Source organism: Alligator sinensis, unplaced genomic scaffold (genome assembly GCF_000455745.1).
Source record: "Alligator sinensis unplaced genomic scaffold, ASM45574v1 scaffold458_1, whole genome shotgun sequence".
NCBI lineage: Eukaryota > Metazoa > Chordata > Crocodylia > Alligatoridae > Alligator > Alligator sinensis.
In genome coordinates, this window is record NW_005841944.1 from 1,964,272 (window position 1) to 1,987,600 (window position 23,329).

Here is a 23,329-nt window from a genome sequence, read left to right on the forward strand (position 1 = left end):
TGCTGCTGAATTTTCACTGAAAAAGTATTATGCATTTTATCTAAGTAAATTATAAAAAATTGGAAAGCACTACCATGGAAACAGTGTGAAATCCTGATTTTATTGATGCCGGGGAGGGGGGCAGCATTTTGTCTACACATTCTCCTCAATTGAGATAATTATGGATCCAACTAATAAAATAAAAAACACATGCATATTTTAGTAAGTGAAATAAACAAAGTCCTTTACCTAAAGGTCAATGGCCACCTATTTTACACTCAGCTAATTATTATTGCTTAATATGAAATTAATCATAACTGGCTATTATTCCTTCATATCAAATTAATGCAAACTTTCTGTTACGAAAATCTCCCTGAAGGGGTAGGAAGTTTCCTTTGCTCAATTGCTTCCTTTCCTTTCCATGATTTCCTCCTTCTAAGGCAAAGCGATGCACTGTGTGTTCAGCAGCTTACTATAGGTTGCTTGTACCATCCAGTTGCTGAGAAAAGCAACAATCACACCAGTATGTGACAATGACTCATGGCCTCTGAACCAGCATGTAGCAGCTAACAGAACCACAGTCACAGCTGATGAAATGCAAATATATTCTTGTTTTTGTACAGATATTTTTTTTATTGTGTGCAATTAAATCTTCCACAAGTAAAAAACAAACAAAAAAACCCCCAAACTTTGTTTGAAAAATACTTCAGAATCACATAGGCCTAATGTGCTCTAAATAGACATTTAGGAAACAACACAGAAGGGACTTTAATTTTCTGAGAACCACACTTTCTATTTAATAGTGTCAAAACAAAGGTACTATGGAAATGCAGTGCACTATGTACCCCATCTCAGGCAGCTCCTGAAATTCATAATGTTGCCATGTTTATGGGCAATCATAAGATATTTTATTTTTTTGTGGTTGCTTTACATTTATTGCTGACTAGTAAGGTGGCCTTACAGTATAAGCAGCAGTTGAATAATTTTTTCCCCTCATCTCTTTAATTAAGCCACTAGAAACTCTCTCTCTAGCACATTTACCACACAAAACCCTTAGGATCTAATAAAAAGCAAATGTGGTCTTACCTCAAATGATATATAGTAAGCACTGTTGCTATAGGAAATTTTCTTACAAAGTCAATAGGTAACAGAAAATTGTGTACCTTATGGGATCTGGTTCCTGAATAAGTACAAGCTAATCTATTTCTACAGACAGCTCTCCATACAGTTCCAAAAAGAAAGCGTTGTTATGGTTTTATGACTGAATCAACCTTCTAAAGGAATTTCCCAGCCTTTGGTAATTGTTAAGAAATTATAACAAATCAGAAAGAAGAGGTACAAGTTAAATAGTAGCTAGTATAAACAAGTTGTGTTTTCATTCAGTGTATCCTTCATTGCCAAGAAAATTAAAGCTAGCCTTTAATAAACCTAAATTTTATTTTTTTTCACTTAAAAATTCTCATGTTCGGCTCAATTCTGACTTTGCCCAGAGTGAAAAAACAGTATTTTACTGTACTAAACTAAGAGTAGACTTTATGTGGCTCTTGGTTTCACCAGGGCTCATAAAAAGGGAGCAAACAATACAAGGTCTACAGCTTATACAGCCGAGTTCCCAGCATGACTGGGCTTTGCCCAGGCTCTCCCCCGTGCCATTTCCACCTGCACAAAATGAGGTGCAATAGCTCTAAAGAACTGTCATACTGGGTTGTGGGAACCCGGGTCAAGGACCACGTGGGGACTGAGGTGCCACCCAGAGTCAAAAGTGAGCAGAATCCAAGTACAGCCAGGTCAGAAAGCAAAGAGGTCAGTCTGAGAGGAGGGTCTAGGAACAAGCCGAGTCAGGAAGCTGAAGATCAAGCAGAGAGCAGAGTTGGAGCACAAGCCAAAGGGAACAGCAAAGCAGTCTAGGATCAGGCTGAGCCTGGATACTTCTGCTTCCAAGGTCGGGGTTTATGTAGGGCAGTGGAAGAGAAGCTGGGCTCCAGTTCCAGTGAGCTGGGGAGGGCTAGGCCCTGTTGCGGGCTTCAAGGCAGCCATGTGGAGCCTGGTGACCAGATGTAGAGTAGCAGGCTGGTATTAGCGGCCATTCTGGCCAGGCTGAGGACCCAGATTCAAGGCTGCAGCCTGACAGGAATCCTCTTTCCTCCTCATGCTGTTGCCCCTGCTGTGAGTAGCTAGTGCTGCAATATGTAGTAGAGCAGATACTCATATGCCTTCTTACTAGTCAGGTCACACTTTGGCTATGAACATACATACAAGCTGCACCCCGCTGATTGTATAACAACAAGCACACATGTTTGTTGCTACACAAACACAAGAGTTGCAGTTCTCTGAAATGCATTGTAACAGCTGTTGCTCAGCAAGATATTATCACAAGGTTAAGACTTTGTTAAAAGAAGCCCTCAATGACAAACAGATTTTCAGAAAGTAACCCTTATACGAAGAAAGGATATTTATTATTAATCATAAAATAAAATATCTCTTGCTTTCCTATGGTGAAGTATAAAGATGTTTTTACTACCAAACAGGACAACTGCTCCATGAAGGCCCTTGAAAAACTAACCAATTCAAAATTATACAGGTCTGAGATGAAGCCAAGCCAAGCAAGACCTGTATGGTATAAAACTAGTTCTTTTGGGAGACGTTGAAGTTCTTATTTATTCACACTGTGATAGCAGGCTGCATTTCAGAAATACAAAAGAACCACTTCCAGGTCACAACTTTAAGTATAAGTGGACAAGAGAAGCTACAACATTTTAAGAACTTCAGGTAGATCACACAATTAACAGAAGAAAATAGCTGACACGACTTATAGGGCCAGTTACAAGTGGAACGCAGGCACTTCACAAGAGACCGTTACCTTTATCAATCATAGCTAAATTTGGCCCTAGGGCCACAGTTTGAAATCTTATCTGTATGATAGCTAACATTATCCCACCCCCCAGCCTGCTTTAAACATGATGTTCAAAGAAGGCAGAAAAAATGTTGTTGTTTCCAAAACTTTCCAGACTCGCTTCTTAAGCAGCTGCACAAAAAAATCTGTCACAAATAACTGTCTTTGTGACTGACGGAATTGATGACATAAGCCTGCATGATGCAGAATGACGCGGAGAGAGTCAAGAGCTTACTGAAAAGGAGTAATGCAAAGTATTAGTAAATTGCAGACAAGGTTCCTTGGGTGAATTTGATATCTTTTATTAGACCAACCCAAATGGTTGGAGAATAGTTATTAAGCAAGCTTTCGGGTTCAAAAACCCTTCGTCAGGCTCAGGAAGCTGCAGCAGTTGGTGTGCGCTCTTCCTGGATGGAATGACAAGTAAACAAGCCAGGGGCTGGGCTGGGCTGGGCTGGGCAGTCAGGTGCCAGGCAGATTATAATGTATCAAAAATCCAATGTCTATGTTTAGTCCCTGATCTCTAGTATCCAGCAGGTTGATGAAATGGAGCTCATAGGCTCGTCTCTGGGATGTGTTGTGTAAATTTCCCTTGAGGATCAGGACTGAGAGATTGGAGAGAGAGTGGCCCTCCTGTGAGAAATGCGCCCCCACCGGTAATTGGGTGTTTCTGTCTTTGATGGATTTCCGGTGTGCATTCATTCTGGTGCGCAGTTGTTGTCTGGTCTCTCCTACATATCTTCCATCAGGGCATTTGGTGCATTGGATGAGGTATACTACATTCCTGGAGGTGCAGCTGTAAGATCCTGGGATGCTGATGGCTCTGTTGTGGGGTGTAGTAATAGTGGGGGTGGTGGAGATGTGGGGGCAGGTTTTGCATTTCTTGTCATGGCACGGTCTGGATCCTTTTGGTGTGTTCTGGGCTTGAGGAAGTTTGCTTCTGGTGATGAGGTTGGCGAGGTTCGGTGCTTGTCTGAAGGCTAGGATGGGTGGCTCTGGGAAGATCTTTTTAAGAATAGGGTCTTTTTCTAATATGGGTTGCAATTTTTTGAGGATTTTCTGTACAGGTTCAAGGGAGGGGTGATACGTCATAACCAGCAGTGTGCAATTTGTGGGTGTTTTTCTTCTGTACTGCAGCAGTTCTTCACGTGGTATCCAGGTGGCTCTTTCAAACGTGCGATCTACCTCTCTGAAGGAGTGTCCTTGCTGGGTGAAAGCCTTTTTAAGATTGGTGAGGTGGCAATCCCGGGTGTTCTCTTCAGTACAGATGCGGTGGTATCTGAGGGCTTGGCTGTATATCACTGCTTTTTTGGTGTGTTTCGGGTGATTGCTGGTTCTGTGCAGATATGTATGTTGGTCTGTGGGTTTCTTATATACTGTGGTCTGTATTTTACCCTTCTGGATATTGATCCTTGTGTCTAAAAAGGGGATGTTGGTGTTGGAGTATTATAGAGAAAGTCGGATGGAGGGATGGTGACTGTTGAATTTCTGGTGGAACTCAAGTAGAGATTCCAGGTTCTCATTCCAAATGATGAAGATGTCATCGATATATCGTAAGTACAGCAAGGGTTTGATGGTGCAGTTCTTGAGGAAGTCTTCTTCCAGGTGGCTCATAAAAAGGTTGGCATACTGTGGGGCCATTTTAGTAGTAAATTGCATACATTAATCAGACCTAACTCATCTGGTAGTAAAACCTGTTTGATTTGAAGGAATATAACTTCGAGGGTAGTCAAATAATTGATCAATATGGGGGCAAGATCACTTAAAAATTTGGAAATTTTAAGTGAATATCAGTCTAAACACAAAACCTCTCTGTATTAATATTCTTGCAATATATGTAATGCCAAGGTTTTTAGGTTATTGTTTCAAATAATTTCTTCTGTGAAGGTACTTCATTATGATGATCTTTTCACGTAAGCTCTCATGGGCTCAGTTGGACTGTACCATATATCCAAGGTAAGAGGTAGTATGGTGGTTTTTTATCCTTAAAGATTCTGTTGGGTCAGTGCACAAAGCAAGTTGCCAGCTAAATAAAGACCTGGATAAATTCACACTCAAGAAAGATGTCCTTGCATTAGTGAGAGACCTGAACAGCCCTAAAAAAATCCAATGACCACCCTCTGAAGTCAAGAATGACCTACCATTCTAAAACAGCACATAATCCTTAGTTCCCCTGCCACACTGGACATACACTCTCCACACTGTCCACACATAGAAAGATCTGGATTCTATCAGACATAAGGAAAGTTGAAAGAAACACCAATTGCAATTTATAGTATGTCAAGTTACAGAGTGTGCACAGACAAAACACATGGGGGTAAATCATGACCCCATTAAAGTTAATGACAAAGTTCCAATGGGTTTAATTGGGTCAGGATTTCATTCAAAGAGTTTTACTCTGGGAACAGTGCTTCATAGGCAGGGAGATGGAGCGTATAACTTATTGCCCAAAACTCTGCAATTAATAGAAATGGATGAACCCCCAGTAGGGCTTTGGTTGACAAGCCTGAAGTTTGGATTCTTATCCTGAAGGTATTGGCACTTTAAAACTCCCTCTTTTTCCCTGCTGCTAGACAATAAAACACATTCCCACTCTATATCATTCCCATGTTAATCCACCTATTTGCCAAAAGTCCACATATTTGCCCCCTCATAACCACGTGGTGATCTATAGAGCAAATCATGATTCAGGGTGAAATCTTTTTGGAGTTTGCAATCAAAATCTCAACCATTTGTGTATATATATGGGCCTTTGGGTCAGTGAAACTACTCCAAACCAGCTTTACTCATGTAGAGCTACTCTCCTTCCTACTCTACTTTTTCCTGATTTCACTTTAATAAATTTAAAACACACATAATTGATCACTTAGTATAGCAGTCTTGATTCTTCACCATTTCCCATTACTCGACAGCAAGACCCAAACCAAGGAGATGTATTTAACATATTAAGCACTAAATAGAATATTACACAAACCTCAGATTACTTAAGTAGAGAGTGCATCCATCATGTGCTGGAGGGATGAGATCCATAAGAGGTTATGTCAGCTTGTTCAAGAAATGGGCACTGTTCATGCCTGAATCCAGAACTCAGCTATAAGAAGACTTTGTTGAAGTGCCTCACTAAATTTTATTTAACTTAATATTGGGGTGAAATGACAGATTGGGAAAAACTAGAAATTGAAGTAATCTTTGCCCAGAATGAGGTATAGCATGGGCAGCAGTGCAGGCTTCCACCTTTGCTCAGTCACTATCTCTAGATTTGACCTGAAAGGGCTTCTCCAGGCTAAGAGATAAATCAATCCATCCCATACTAATTTATCCTTGACCTCAACATGCAATCAGTTGTGCTGAAGAATTCTGAGATAAAGGTTAGTTTGAAATCACCATGGAGATCACCAATGAGACATGCATCTTGCTAACTTTTGCTCAGCTACAACTTGGGAAAGAAACAAAACAATGACTTGAAAGTATTCCTTAAATCCTGTTCTCTTGAGTCATTCAGACCGAAATAAAAAATTAACAAGAATAAGGTTTTGTTGATGAGCTTGATTATCCTTTTAGCACGGAGAGCAGGACACATTTCTCCTTGTACTTATGACATCATGAATCACCTTAGTATTGCTGTCATGGTTACTTGATCATCAGAACCCACTAATCACAACAGTGTTCATGTAAACAGTAGTTCTTTTCCCAAAAGAAACATTTCTTTGTATTGGAAAAGTTCATCTTCAGAGAATCTTTCATAGGAAGAGGAAATATTTGGGCATTCCCTTAGATAATGCCTCTCATTAATGTAGGCAAAGAGCATAACATATTGCCAACTGGACCAAAGGCTAATGCTGCACATTTACTGAAAGACAACAGGCATTATCCAAATGCCCATTACTTCCTATACAATAAAAAGTAATTAAGAAGCCAGAGAACACTAGCCTCCTGCCTGAAGAAATGCAATCTCCAACCCAAAATCCCAAAGCCACAACCGTACAGTGGAGGGACAGTTGTTCTAGCAGGAAGCTCTCACTGGGTGCTTGTACACATGACAATTGTCACCAAGTACACGTGACAAAAATTTCCTTTGTGTGGTTTAATAGCATCACACATTACGTGTGCACGAGGTTTGGGGTTTTCAAATGAGTTTGCAACATTGCAAACTAAACTACAACCCCATGTAGTTTAGCTTGCAATGCTGCTGCTTGTAACATTGCAGCCTTTTATCTAACAGCTCTCCCTCCCTGCCATGAGAGGGGCAGGCAGGATCCACCAAAAAAAAGGATCTGGCCCCTCACATCGTCTGCCTTCAGCCAACCGGCATAAGTGGCGAGAAGCCCGATGCTTTTTTTTTTTTCCTTCTTCTCCTTCATGGAGCTTGCCCACCTCTCCCATGGCTGGGGGGTGAGCTGCCACTGGGCTGAGCAGCCCCGGAGCTGCAGGGGACCCCAGTCCTTCCTCCACAGTGGCAGCACTTCCTGGGGTTGGCTGGGTGAGCTGCTAGCAGGCCGAGTAGTGTCTCAGCTTGCAGGTAGCACCCAGCTAGATTCAACCTTTCCCGAGTCAGCTGCCACTTCCAGTGCTCTGTGCATTATCTGCGCCGCCTTCCCGCCACCTGCAACTGCCTGGGAATGGGCTGGCTTGCCCCTGAAGCAGCACAGGGAAGTGGCAGGAGGGTGGCTGCTTGTACTGGCAGCTGGAGAAGGTGACTGGGATGGTGCATGGGGTGCTGAAAGTCCCGATGGGCTCAGGGAAGAGTTGGATCTGGCTGGGTGCTGCCCCCAAAGTGGGGTAGCACCTGGCCTGCTAGCAGCCTGCCTGGACAGCCCTAGGGGGTACTGCCACCACAGAAGGACGAACTGGAGCTCCCACAGCTCAGGGCTGCTCAGCCCTCTGGCAGCTCACCCCCCTGCCATGGGGGGGTGGGGGGAAAGGGGGAGGGCAGGCAGGCTCTGTCAGAAGCAGGATCGGGCCCCTTGCCACTTGTGATTTTAGCAGCTTGCTACAGCCAGCAGTATGCCTGGTGCTGTCTGGGAACTAGCTGGCTTGCCCCAAGGGCACTATGGGGGGCTGGCACAAGGGTGGCTGGGGGCAATGATGGTGGCAGAAGATGGCAAGGGTAGCACATGAGGTGCTGGGAATCTGGGTGGGCTAGTGGGAAAGTTGTATCATGCGACCTGGGATAGCCCCTGGCCCACTAGCAGCCTGCTCAGCCAGCCCCAGGCAGTGCTGCTGCTGCAGAGGGAAGGACTAGGGCCCCCTGCAGTTCATGAGCTGCTCAGCCTGCTGGCAGCTTGCCCCCTGGCCATGGGAGAGGCGGGCAGGCTCTGCCAAAAAAAAGAAAGGATTGGGCCCCTTGTCATAATGTGACAGAAAAATTGAAATGGTTTAGTCCTTAGGGTTTTATTCTATACCCATTTCAATTTAGGGAGCATAGAATAAAACCTTGGGGATTAAACCTGCATCATGTGTACAAGCACACTTATGCTTATGTGCAATTCTACACCCTCCCTCTTCGCAGTGACATTCTCCAGCTGCTCTTGCCAGCCTGTATGAAAGTTACTGGCTAGCAGGCCAGCATACAATGTTGCGATGCTAACAAAAGATGGGTGCTTTTCCTGCAGGCTTCTCAAATGCAGAACTCCAAATTTTGGGAGGGGTAAATTGAGCAACCCCCTAAGCTCTGTAAGAGGCAACTCCTTCAAGCCTCTGTCACCTATGCAGCTCAGGCAAGCCAGATTGTTGAAGCTCTTGATTACCTAATTTCCATCAATCTCTTTTAATGAAATCTTTTTAAAACTGAAGTTGTGCTTCCAGAAGCATCTATATTAGAACAAATAGTAAACATGGATCAGTATGGAAAATATCAGGCTTTCTGCTACATGACATAAATATTACAAGTTGCCCCTTTTTTCAAGCAAATGGCCATCTGCCCACCACAAAGCCTTCCCTTTACAACCTCTGCTCCATGTGGAAGCTGAGAGAACCTTCTAATACAAGCAGGCAAACTCTGTTTTCTTAGTTTGCTTCAATTTAGGCAAAAATCAGACTTTCAAAATAATTCTTTTTTGCCAGAAAACCACTTTTTGCAGTAAAAACACACCCAGATGGGAGAGGAAAGAAAGACCGTTAGCAAGGAAAGAAAACAAACTACGCGGAAAAAAAGCAGTGACTCATTACAAATAAGAATCTCAGAACCCAGCTGGCTACCAGACTTTCTGTTCTAATCAAATGAACACAGGACCTCCTACACCAAACCTCCACTACTTTTGCGCTCCAAACATATTAACACTGCCTCACTCACTGCATCTACTTAGAGCAGGTATCTTCTAAATGCTGATATTAGCACTGTCTTGTCTAAAGGATGACTGTTCCTCTCAGAATGGTTGTGGCCATTCTAATATTTTAAAACCCTTAGTCTGTCTGTCTGTAACGCTTTATTCGCACTCTGGTTGGTTGTCTGAAACAACCAGAGTGCCCCAACAGCATTCTGGACAGGAGGCAGCAGTGCACCATCATGTCGGTGGGGAGGAGCGGCCAGAGCAGGGGGTGGTTTCCAAGAACCATTTCAAAGATTCACTCTCAGAAATAGCACAACACAAGTAGCTTAGCTGTATGGAATGCATATGGAAAGCGGTCAAATTTAAAACAGAATTAGAGCCTTGGTATTCATCTGCAGGACAAAAGGTTTACTATTAGGAAGTGGCCTCAAATTTCAATGCAAAAATCAAAAGAAAAGAAAAACTGTTTAAAATGTAGTATAATGGGAAAATTACAGTAAAAGTGATTCTGCATGGAGACCATTTGATACATATCAGAGGAGAAAGCATTAGAAGATGAGGATTTATATTTTATTTTACCTTAATTCTTTTTAGGGAAAATAAAGTTCTCTAAACATTAAAATGGGTTACGTTAACAGGATTTTAAAATTAATATTGCTACCAAGTAATAAAATACCTTGCCTTTCTCTGTCTAGCCATCTCTCTCATAATATTGAGCCATGCTTATAATTAAGTAGCTGCCATCTGATCAGAGACTGACATTTTTACAGTTGGGAGGTCCAGAGTCCAATTTAATAACAAAAATGGAAACTTATTTTTTTCCAAAACAGGTGGACCAGGCTATGTAATACCAACAAATGACACAAATACAAGCATAGCATGGAACAGAGAAAGCCATTCCCTTCAGATTAAGAAAGGCTGCTAAAACCTGGGGGTAAGGAACGAAGCAATTTCCAAATGGATAAAGGGAGTAATTCATAAATCAAAACATGTTTTCATTTTAATAATTTTAGAAGACCAGAGAAACGTAGGATCTCTGAACAACAGGACAAGCTTGATCCAAAGTCCAGGGGGAAAAAAACAATGGAAAGACTCCCGCTGACTATACTGGTATTCTTTTTATATTCATGTGGAAAGTCTGATGTCTGATTACCATCGCTGATGCTTCTCAACTCATGAGGCATGTTCAAGTTAAGTTGCATTTCCCACACTGGCATCCTCCTCTTTTTCACTGCACTGATGCACTACTCTGAGTTGTGGCTGAATATGGTAGAACATGGGTGGCCAACCTGTAGTGCACATGCCACAAGTAGCACGAACAGTCTCTGTATGCGGCACGCAGCGGATCGGGGAGGAAGCAAACAGCATAGTGGCAGATATGGCAAAGAAGCAGAAACAAAGCAGCAGATGGGGGAGGGAGTGCAGGGAAGGACACAGAAAGCAGAGCAGCAGATTGGGCAGGGGTAGCTTACTTAGAGGTAAAAGAAGTTATTTAGCTTGCCTTTAACAATAAAGTTAACTTAATGAAAATACTACATAAAACTGTATCTGATAGTAAAACATCAGATTTCTTTGAACTTTGGTGCATGAAACTTCTTTCTTCTCTTTTCTCCAAGAGGAATGCACCCGTCTACAGAGGGTTACAACAGACTTTTAAATGAGCATTTTAAGTCAGTTATTATATTACCTTTAAAGCCAAAACACTCTTGAGTTAGGCAACATGCTTCTGCACGTTTGCAAAATAAGTGAAGAGTTATTAAATCACAATTAAGCAGTCAGATTCATGAGGTTAGTTCTGCTTCAGATTTGAGCTGAAAGCCATCAGCAGTAATGGAAGTAGGAGTTAATATATTACGCAGCTTTTAATTCACTTGGTTATAACAATATGTATATCTGAAGGTCACTAATTGCTCAGAACATCTGTATGCCCAGGTACAAGATGATGAATTATTAAGGATGGAGCAGCTGCCCGAGTACCAGAAAATGTTGCATCAAGAATAATTGAAAGGAATGAGCGAGTCTCTAATGCATTTACAGAAATTAAGAACACATTCTTATAATCAATAAATATAGTAATTTCCTTAAGGGAAATCTGGTTACTTCCCAACATGGAGCATCTGCTCCTGACCCTTCACTTACTTGAATTAACTTCCATTTTATTTTGCCCATTATGGGCATATCCAGATGGGCACTGTTATGCAGTATGTGGCGTTGCAAACACGTCTGCCATGCTACATACCACATAGTCTAGTGCTCTCCGCACTGCAAGGGCGCACTTCCCAAGCATGTGCTGCATCACATTTTTTTCCACAGGTTTTTCTCACCCCTGGATTTCCAGGGGTCAACCCCACTACAAAAAAACCCCACAGAAAACAAATGGTGCAACACATGCTCAGCATGTATTAAAGTTAAACGCATATTTCAGCGCTGTCATGGATGGGATGAGTTATGTACCTATCTTCCTATCAACCATATCAAACAAATTCAGTAGTTAAACATAAGAAACAATTTCACAACCTCCTCCCCACTAAAATTTCAAATTGGTTTCTGCTTTTCAAAGTTAAAATTGGAATGAGTAAACCTTTAGAGGTAGAAAACCTTTACAGACATATAGATGTAATTGCTTCAAACATTGGTGAAATCTCATCAGGAATAATATACACTATTTTGGTCACTCATATTTGAGAAAGATTATTTCAAATTTAAGTATTTTCAGAGAAAGGCTACTCTAATGAACAGGAAATGCAAAGCCTGCCTCAAGACTGAGGGATCTTGACTTGTTGAGCCTAGCAAAATAAAGACTGACCAGAAAACAATTAAATTAAACAAACATGGGCTGGAAATTAAAAGAAAAAGAAAAAAAGATGCATCTTACTAAGTGAAGCCTCAAAGGTCTCATATGACATCTCAGCATACGATAAAAAAAATCATGCAAGAGAGGAGACTGGATTCAGTAAGCCAGAGGTCTCATCCAGTGCTAAGGTCAATGCACCATGTTCTAATACTAACAAATATGAAATGTAAGTTTGCAGTTAGAGGGCATTTTTCAGTGGTTACTCTTATTTGGCAATAGAATAATACAGCACTGCTGGAAGCCTTATGGGGGCGTCTTGGGGCTGCAGCTGCAGTGATCCTGGAGCAGGGAGCCTGGCTGGCAGGTAGAGCGTGGCTCTGGCCAGCCAGGCTCCAGTTTTGGGCAGTGCATGTTGCTACCATGTGTGCTGCCCTGCTTTTTTTTTTTCCCCCCAGGTGCAGGGGGAGGAGGTTTGACACCAGGGTCTCCCAGTGTCAAACCCCACCTCCTCCCTCCACACTTTTCAAATTACCAGTGCAGGGAACACCTGCATATGCAGCGTGTGCAGTGTCGCAGATGGGTCTGTGGTGCTGCATACTGCACAGGCAATGTCCAGACCAGCATGCATACAGGCCTAAATCTCTGGTGCTTTTCAGTTTACAGGATACCCTCGCCATTCGCAGGGTATACAAGAACGTATCCCCCGCGAATGGCGAAATCTGCGAATAAGGCACTGTGTTCATGAACACAGTGCCTCCGGCTCTTAGGGTGGGGGCATGGCTGCCTTGGCGATGGCGGGAGCGTGGTGGCAGGAGCGCAGTGGCAGCAGCAAGCACAGAGCTCCTGAGGAGCTCCTTTAAGCGTATTTAAGATGCGGGTTTGGCATTTGCGAATATTTGAAACCGCGAATGCCGAACCCGCAAATAGTGAGGGTTTCCTGTAGTCATTTACACTTGTGTAAAGTGAGTATGAAATGCTGCAAAGCTTCAGTACCATTCTGCAGGCATGTAAATGACTACAAGAGGAAAACACTGGAGAAGCTACTCAAACATGGTCTTTTTTGGGGAAAACCCTTTTGTTCTTTAGGTGCTGGCATTACAATACATAAAAACACTGTCAAGTGCTTTACAAACATTTATCTTCATGACCAGCTACAGAGGACCAATAATGTAATATTTCAATAAATATGTATACAAACAAGCCTAAAAGCTACATTGTATCTGGCCAACAGATTTTTTTATAGAAAAATCATCTGAAAATTCCCCATATGACAATTTAAGTTAATAATGTTATTATTAGGCCTCTGCTGCAGCACTAATGAACATTTGCTGTAAAAATTCATTAACTAAGATTTTGGATGGATTGGATGTCTGATAAAACACATGAAACTACCAGTACATCAAGATACTGCAAAGATGCCATCGCTTTCAATTAACTGGAATATGGCCAGAGTAGCAAGGTATACAAGTAAAAACGTCGACAGCTGTCATAATGGTAATGGTATTTTCTTCATACGGTTACCTATCATTCGAAGGGAACATGTGAAACTTAAGTCAACACTATTTGCTAGAGTAGCTATCTTGTTATGTCCCTTGTTAGCTTGATTGCTACTTTTTTGAGGTAGTGGAAGGAAAAATGTACACCTGCTAAAGAGAATTAAAAAAGGGGAGGGGTGGAGGAAGCTGACTGAGCTGGCTTCCCAGCTACTCAGCTCTGCCCTGTGGTGGGCTGGCATAAAGCTTATCACCGTATATTTTAAAATCAAGTAGCAACACCGGGTTAATATAATGATCATTGTACTGTAGAACAAATGCAGAATTCTAGAAACAGGATGCATGGGAAACATGATATAATAAGTTCTTTAACTTACAGTATTATATATTTTACAAACTATAGTAGTTTTACATACAACTATTCATACTGCAGCCAAAAGGGTACAGAATCCATATCGACAAACACTTATACGTGTTTAACTGTAAGCACACAGTGAAATACTGCTGAAATCAAAGCTAAGTGCATGCTTAATTGATGAATCGGAGTCTTAGACAGTAGGGTAAAGAAGTAGCTCTTGTTATTACTAAAAAGTATCAACTACTTCAACCTTTTATGCAAAGCAGTCCAGAATTTTAAAATAATTTTGGATCCCCGTTTCTAGATTTTTACTGGGTTTTTTTAATTTTCATCTAGTAAAGTGGTTGTATCTATCTCTGCTATAGAACTTGTGACTGTTATCTACATCTTTGTAGCTGTGTTAACACAGTTCAATCTAAAAGTTCTTCACTCAAAATCTAGCAAGTGCTTAACTAAGCTTCTTGACAGTTTTGCAGCAATGGCCAGAACAGACTGTAAAATGCTTTCTTCAGACTACAGTGCCATATTCCATTTGCTTCCAGGTGCAATTCAAGCTATGGCATTATACAAGGGGTTGGTAACATGTGGTCCATGAGGCAGATCTGGCCTGGGAGCCACTGGATTTTTGGGCCAGAGGGTTTTGTCTGCGTCCATATCCATGCCCATGCTGGGGCTGGGCAATTTCTAGATATAGCCTTGCTGCCAATGTTTCTTTCCCCCACTTCCTAGCCTCCCCCACCTTCTGCCTCCTCAGCCATGGCAAAGGCACAGATTCTGGCCACTGGCGAGCTGTGCCAGGACCAGAAAGCTGGAAGCTGCATCCTCACTGCTGTCATTTCCGTGCACTTCTCCCCACTAGCTAGAAGTTGTACTCACACCCCAGCTGAGAAGTTGTGGGGCTGGGAGAAGTGACAGTGGCACAGGTACAGCTCCCAACTCCCTGGCCTCAGCACAGACACAAGGAAAGCCCCCTGATGCTGATGCACCATGATAGCCATCCAGCCCACACTGGACCCAAACTGGGCTGTTCCAACCTGTGGCTTGAAAAGGTTGATGACCACTGATCTATACAATGTCTTCTTTGGTTCATCTGTACCAGCCAGACTTCAGTGTTCAAAGATTTTTTCCATGTTCCTGGTTACCTGAGAGAGCATCATTTCCTAAATGCTATGGTTGTAGTTGAGGCAAGTATAGGCATTCTGCTGACCCCTAAGATAGTGGGGTTCAACTTTTTGGGCAAATTTGCAACAAATTAAACTCCATCCCCTCCCTGAGTGCCACTCTAACCTCTTTCTCTGCTCAATATGCTCTCTTCCCTAACAACAGCTGTGCTCCCTGATCCCTATACCACACACACAAGCTGCTGGTCTCACTTGTGGCATTGGTACAGCAGGCTAGCCATCCTTGGACGTGATCCTTTTAGAAGCTGGAGATGGGGCATGCTCTACTACCTGTAGAAACTGTTTCTCTCAATGGCCTGAGAAAGTTCAAGTCTCTCAGTTGTCAAGGAGCAGGCAAAGCAAAGTCTTTTTCTCAGGTACAGACATACAGAAAGCCCAAGGTAGAATTGATCTAAGTTACATGATTTTCTCTAGGTGGTGTAGTTAAATTGGTAATGAACAGAACACACATTTCCCTTTGGTTGAGGGGAGGAAGGGGAGAAAAATTAGACTGGGTTCCACCATTTTTAAACTAGTCTAGGTGTGCTGAACTTCTGTTCTGTTACAGATATAGACTGGTTTCTGATCAGTTATACCAGTAAATTATACCAGTATAATGTCTGTTCCTGGCCTTAAGAGTATGGTTAAGCAGAAGGGCACAGAAGGTTCAATATTTTGTTTAGGCAGCCTGCTTGTGCCATTAAGTCAAGTATTCAATTTTGGTTTTCCCAAAACCAAACTGAGCAATTGGCACCGCAAGAGAATTAGGAAAAAACAGACGCAACTAACTGATGAAACTCAAAAATTGTTATAAAGGAATGCTCCCAGATACTTAGCCTTCCAATACAGTGCTACCTGGCTTACTGCCTTTCATTTTAAGCATTGGGATCACATAAATGTGCACTGACTTCAGCAAATGAGAAATATTTTTATTCTTGTTGGACTTGTGGATAGAACTGAATGCTAATGACAAGAGGTCTTGTTACGTCATCTCACCTCTCTTGCAAGATGATAACATGTCAAATCTCTATAAAGTTTTTGAACGGCAGAAAAGCCTCCAGTCTTCCATGTTTTGCTTGCATTAATGGTTCACATTGTGCAGGAAATATTAAATGGAATCATACATTAGCCAATGCAGATCTACAGATGAAAACAGCTATTTTAAACTTTGGAACCACCAGTTTCAGATAGATGCTTTCAAACTCCCTGAAACTCAAAACTGACATATTTTGATTAACGTTTATTGTTTTCCCCATTGCAAAAAATAGTACTTTTAATCTCTGACAATTTCTTGGGAATCAGACCTTTCTGGCCTTAACTGCTCTAATGACTAAAATCATGACCTCTGTCCTTCCCCATAGCCAGTCCATCCCGACTTCCCTGCCAGGCCTCTGCTCTCCACTGGCAGCTGGGAACCTGCTTTTATGTCCCTTGGCCCTTCCCCCTTTCTGATCACTTGATCCTGCCCACTCAGGAAGTCCCTGTTAGCAGGATAAGATCTTCAGAAGGAGTGGGTCTGCAACTGGCCCCCAGCTGCATCTCTTTACGCCTTATAGCCCTAAAAGTACTCACCTTAAAAGGTACCTAGTCCCACAGTCTTTTTACATGGCCTCTCCCCAGTAACAGAAGGGAAAAACCCAGCTACACAGATTTAGCCAATTAATCAGTTACAAAAGCAAATACACAGGAACAAAGAATCGTTCATCTCTGTTTTGACTTCACAAAACATCCCTTCCTAACCCTGATTTCATATATGCTTATGTAAAGGAAACATACAAAAATGCTATAGCTGGATTTGTGTTTTGTAGGAATGAAAAAAAAATCTAAACAGAATAAAACAGATTGTCATAAAGCCATCAACGGGGTGCCCTCTGAGCATCTCCCAGCTGACCCACTGCTTCTCCCAAGGAACCAACCAAGGTTTGTCCTGAGAACTTCTTATCCCCACAAGCTCCAGCACCACTACCCTTATATTGCAAGTCACAGGCAGCAGGGGAATCTGCCCCCTTAGGACTGTGGAAGAAATTTGAGGCCCCCATTTCTATAGAATGGCTAGTCTGGAAGATCACTTGATCAGGGATTACTCTTTCCACAGAGAATCAATACGAAGATAAAACAAACAGATTTATTATGCAAGAAAAAAGAATTATACAGGCAAAAGTGACCATAAGTTTGAAGAGAGAACACAAAGCTAAACAAAATTTCTTACCCTCTCATCTGGCTACATTCTAGCCCTCCTGAAAGTCCTGTCAATCAGCCTTCCTGTTGATTCTACCAGCCCTGACTGCTGGGGACGTGGACTCCTCCAAAGCCTGAGAAAATCCAAAACACCCGATTCTATCACAGACTCTAAAATACTTCCCAGGCAGCTTTCCTTCTCATCTGCATTGTTTTAATTACTCTCGAGTCACAAGAACCTCCCAGAAACATCTCACCCTGAGACGCCTGGCATTCCTATGGCTAAAGAGCCATCTCTCTCAGATGCCTTAGCTGCAGTTGATTTTCCCATTACAAGCAGACTATGACTTAGAAGGGGCCACTGGTGGGATGGGCACCCATCTGCAACTGGAAGTGGTAGTTATCCTTGCCTTAGTATCACAACAACAAGACAGATTTAGCAGTTCCACCTAGTCCCTTTCCTTGACCAAACCATATGCAAAAATCATAGATATACAAAGACAGCATAACATAATCTATACAGTTAGAAAAGGAACATAAATGGATACAGCAAAACACCGGGCTTTACCGCACAACTACAGATGCCATATCAGTGAAATAAAAAGAAAAACCATATGACACCCCACAAATTCCCAGGCTCATGATGGGGGCCATGACAAAGATGAAGGCTGGTGCAATTACGAAAGCCATTCTCAGGTCTTTATTGTCATAAATAAATCTTTGGAAATAGAAATTATGTAAGACACCTAAGGAAAACCAGTGTTGCAGTAATCAGCACCAGGAAAGACTGCAGAGAGCTCAGTTGCTGCTTAATTGCAATAAAGTTTGATGATTTCCATTTAAACACAAGCACCACAGTAGATCCCTTTCATTTCTGTCTGTAAATTAAGAAAACTAGTTACCAAGTCCTTTTGCCAGACAGCCTTCAACTGCTCCATGGCACAGAGCACTAGCCTGGGATTTGAGCAGTCTGGGTTCAAATCCTTGCTCTGCTGTCTAGAGATCTGAGGTTCTGCTTCCTTCCACGGGACCTGTGATGCATAACTAACACACACTACTGAACTCCAGATTCAAGTTAACACACAATCCCCCAGCATCCCATGACAGTTTGCACCTCCCCAACAAACCTCCCTTTGCAGGGTTGGGTGGCCTAGTCTTGGCCCAAGCTTTCTGGTCCAACCAACCAGGGAGGCATGCTCTAGTGCCCCCCAGCTTCTGGCCTGGACCACTGCAAGCATGTGGCTTCATTTCTGGAATCAAAACTGAATGTCTGTTCACTTGCTTATCAGTTCGATACAGCCTTGGGCTTTTTGACTGTAGCCTACAAGTGGAATAGGCGCCAGGGCTAGTATGCTGGAAAAATAGTATTAGAGAATAAGGACCACTCTGACATGATATACCAGAGGCCATTTCAGCACCAGCAAAAGGAATTTAGGGGTCAGATTGGAATCAAGTCCTTCAGTGCCAAAGTAGTTGTTTTCCTTGGATCAGCTTTCTAAGACTGATGCTTTTTATCTTTAGGATGGTTTCTAAAGTGTCAAAGCTGAAGAGAAATCATTTATGACATGTCCTTGCTGCAAACGAAAAGCCAACAATGTTCTGGGTCATATTACTAAGGGTCTCTCTTGCAAATCAAGGGAAGTAAATTCTGCCACTTTGTTCAGAACTGATGAGGCCTCACTTGGATTACTGTGTCTGGTTTGGGGCTCCATATTTCAAGAATGATATGGCCAGACTAGAAAGAGTCCAGCTGAGAGTGATGAAATTATTAGAGGACTGGGAAGACTGAGGGGTGATTTTATTACAGTCTTCAAATACAAGAAGAGAGATTATAAAGAGGATAGAGATAGCCTTTTCTCTGTGGCTGTAGGGGAAAGGACTAAGAGCAATGGCCTTAAACTGCAGCAGAAGAATTTTAGGGTGGCAATTAGAATTTTCTGATTATGAGGGTGGTCAAATATTGGAACAGACTACTTGGAGAAATTGTAGTATCTTCATTTCTAGACATTTTCATGCAAAGGTTAGACAGAAAGTTGACTGGGATGATTTAGTTAGGGCTGTTCCTGCCTTGAGCAGGGGACCAAACTAGATGACTTCCTGAGGTCCCTTCCAGCCCTATTTTCATATGATCCCATATTTCCATTTTTCTTGGTGCTTCGCAGCAGAAGACAAGATCAGTGGCACCTACCATGGTAAAGGAAATCTTGCAGATTTTGAAAAAAGAGCAACACTCTTTTCCCCTTGTAAGTGAGGAATCAGTACTGATGCCTAAAGCTATAATTGACTTGAGAAGTGAAAATATTTTGGTATCAGCTGGCATGCATTTGAGACCATATATGCCTCATGGGCTGTGGCAATAGCATTTAAAGTCTAAGGATGGAAATCTAGGGGAGGACCTGTAGAAGACTAAAATCCTGCAATTTTCTATAGTGCCTTTTCAAACTTAGACATCAGAGCTGACAGTGAAAGCTGGTTTACCCAACTCGGAGGCAAGGCATCCAGAGCCGTGGAACCTTGGCCTAAAATTTTGGGTAGTTTTGGGTTTGAGTTTCCTTGGAGAAATTTCCACAATTGGAGGTTGAACTACAGTCCTCCTGGGCTCTAGGTATGAACAGAGTTAATGGGAAAACAGAAGTTTCATCCCACAAAAAATTCTGATATTTTGACATTTTTTTGTGATTTCAGAAGGAAAAATAAATCAATATAGTTGAACTCTTCATTCTGCAAACAGTTTTAAAAAGTTTGATTAAAAATACCCAAATATTTAACTTCACTTTGTCAATCATTTGGGGAATTACCTGGATGCATCAGCCGAGTCATGTGTGATTTAGTCTAGTTGGTAAATAGGGCTCATGAGGGGACAAATAGATCATACCGAGCCTGGGATAACAAGTTCCATGACTGCTCCCTCATGTCTCAGAGAGAGATTAATGTCAACTCAAAATCTACATCTGCATTATGATTTTTCCAAAAGAAAAAGTTCTATAGAAAGTTTAGATTTTGACGAAATACCAGTTTTTGACAGAAAAATGTTACCATAAAAACATTGAACTGGAAGGGACCTCAGGAGGGCCATGTAGTTTAATCCCTTTCTTAAAGCAGGAACATCCATGCTTAAACCATACAAGAGATATGCTTATCTAACCTGCACTGGAAATCCTAACCTCCTCCCTCAACACTCTTTTCTAGTACTTAAGTTTGAAACCTCTTTCTTATATCTAACCTAAATCTCTCTTGTTGCCAGGTAAGGTCTTTACTTCTTATCTGTCCCTGGCGGATATAGGGAAAAAATTGATCACTGTCCTCTTTAAATCAACCCTATTTTATTTAAAGGCTAATCGCTCTCCCTCCCCAATCCTTTCTTCTTCAAACTAAATAATCCCAGTTCTACTCAAATCCTAATAACTGTTGGTGCTCTCCTCTGAACTCTTTCCAATTTGTCCACATCTTTCTTAAGTGTGCCGCATCTAAAACTGGACACAGAGCTCCAAGCTAGGCTTCACTAGTGCTACAGAGTGCTATAAACACTTCCAGTGACTTGCAAGTGATCCTCCTGTTAAATACATCCCAGTGTGCTTTTTGTGAAACAATATTACACTATTGACTCTCATTCAGTTTGTGAGCCCCTATAACCCTGCCTAGCCAGTTTGCATTTCTGTATTTGACTGTTTCATCCCAAGCACTGTACTTTGCACTTACCTTTGCAGAATTTCATCTGATTTAATTGTACACCGTTTCTCCAATTTATCAAAGTCATTTTGAATCTTAACTCTATCCTCCAAGCTATCTGATACTCCACCATCTTGATAACACTTGCACTCAATTCCATTCTTCAAGTCATTAATAAAGATATTGGGCAACACTAGACACAGGACAGACCACCTGGGAACCTCACTTGATACCTCCTTCCACTTAAATGTCAACACACTGGTGATGACTACCTTTTGAACAAAATTATCTAAACACTGTGAGCTTCCACCTTACAATAGTTTTCATCTACATCATATTTCTTTAGCTTACTTATGAGGAAATGTTTTGCTCAAAAAGTTTTTAACCAGTCCTTCTGTGAAAGCCTAGGAGGCGTGATCTCTCTCTCATAAATGTGATTTTTTATTAATAAAAAAGCAATGAAAGGAATCTAAATTAAAAAAAAAAAAAGCCAAAATCAGTAAGCCAGCAGTTTACGGACATGGCCAGAGAGAGGCCTGGAGCCAAGCAGAAGTAGCAAAATACTGCAGCTGATGTACTGCTTCCAGTTCTGGGCACCACACTTTAACAAGGATGTGGACAAGCTTGAGGGAGTCCAAAGAAGAGCCACCCGTATGATCAGAGTCTTACACAGCAAGCCATACGAGGACAGGCCAAGGGATCTGGGACTCTTCAGCCTGAAGAAAAGAAGGCTGAGAGGGGACCTGGTAGAGGTTTACCACTACACTAGGGGAGTACATCAAGGACTTGGTGAGCATGTTCACCAGGGCACTCAAGGGGAAAACTAGGAGCAATGGCCACAAACTCCTGGAAGACCAATTCAGGCTCAACATTAGGAAAAACTTCTTCACAGTCAGGGTGTCCAGACTGTGGAATAAGCTCCCTCCAGAGGTGGTGCAATCACCTACCCTGGAAAATCTTCAAGAGGAGATTAGACAGTCACCTTGCTGGTGTCACCTGACCCCCAGTTATCTTTCTTGCTTGGTGCAAGGACTGGACCCAATGATCTTCCAAGGTCCCTTCTGGCCTTACAATCTATGAATGTGAATGTGTAGCTCCCAACAGCAGCTGCTTTGGTGCCCCCTGCCCCCACCCCCATCTCCATCTCCCCTGCCTCCAAGCAGGAACAGTTGCCCCTATCACACCCACTGCCCCCCGCCCGCCGTTCCCCACTCTCCCACCCACCCAATTATGACACTGCAGGAAGTGCATGATTTGAAGCCTTCTCAGTTTCTAGCATGACTGAAGCCACCTGCAGAAGATGCAGTTCAACTTTCCAATGTAAAAATGCAGCAAAAGTAATGGAAAGACTATTCTGCAAGTATCTTTGGTCTAAAATCTCTACATACACATAGGAACATGCAGAGAAGTATAGAATGGAGGGGGTTGAACATTATGGATAAATACAGATAGTCAAAAAGCCTGAGGCTGAATCAATTCAATCTTTGCAGGTTAGTCTAAGCTGCGTAGACTGAACAGGTAAGCAAGTGAACAGACATTCACTTTTGATTCCAGAAATGAAGTCACATGCCTGCAGTGGCCCAGGCAAGAAGTTGGGGGGAATGGGAGCACTAGAGCAGCCCTCCCTGCTCAGCTGGAACAGACAAATTGGGCCAAGGCAGCCTTGTGAGGGACAGTTTGCAAGGGAGGTGCAAATCATCCTGGGATGCTGGGGGACTAAGTTAACTTGTATCTGGAACAGAAGTTCAATAAACTGATTTAACCTAAATCAGTGAAGTCTGAAACTGCATCCATCCAGGTTTATCATCTTAAATCAGTTTTGGCCATTTTGAAAGCAGTTTATATGAAATGAACTTCTGTTGTTACATATTTGAACTGGTTTCCAATCACTTACACTGGTTTGTGTGTAATTTCTGTCCCTAACCTATAACCAAAACTAAGAAAACCAAAATGGAACAATGATGTTGGTATTTATGAATCATGGGATTTCTGTAAATTCATATTGCTGTCATTATTTCTGAACAACTGTAAAAACAAATTACCCCAAATTTTGTGGCTAGGTTTTTCAGTAGGCCATCTAAAAATTGCACAAGCAAATAATATTTCACATGGACATATACAAAATCTTATTTGTTTGCATGTCAATGTTGGTTCATATAGAGATGAGTATTAACGTATTCTGTGCCCTCAGTATAGCTACTAAAGTTTTACTCTTATATGCAGTCTATTTTGCTCCAGACAAACAAGCTTAACGTATAAGTGAATTAAAATTCTAAAGTGATCTAAACTAAACTCAGTTTCACTTCAGTTCTGAATAAGAATGGGATTTAATAAGGGGGAGCCTCACCTTGACTTGATCTGGATTAATGTTTCTAAGCATGATAAGAAGCCCTAAATGGTTAGAAACCCTTTCAATTAGAACAGGACGTGATATCCTGAACCAAAGGGAAGGAGAGACAGGTTGAAGAAACCTCAGCCAACATACAAGGCATCTGAGAACTGTAAACTGTCCAAAATAGCATAATTACCTAGGGAA

The 23,329-nt window shown here is 42.1% G+C and overlaps 1 protein-coding gene across 1 annotated transcript in view; it reads right to left on the reverse strand.

Moving 5' to 3' along the window:
• OTUD7A (OTU deubiquitinase 7A) overlaps positions 1-23,329 on the reverse strand; it is a 193,123-nt gene that overhangs the window by 152,567 nt on the left and 17,227 nt on the right. The window lies entirely within an intron of this gene.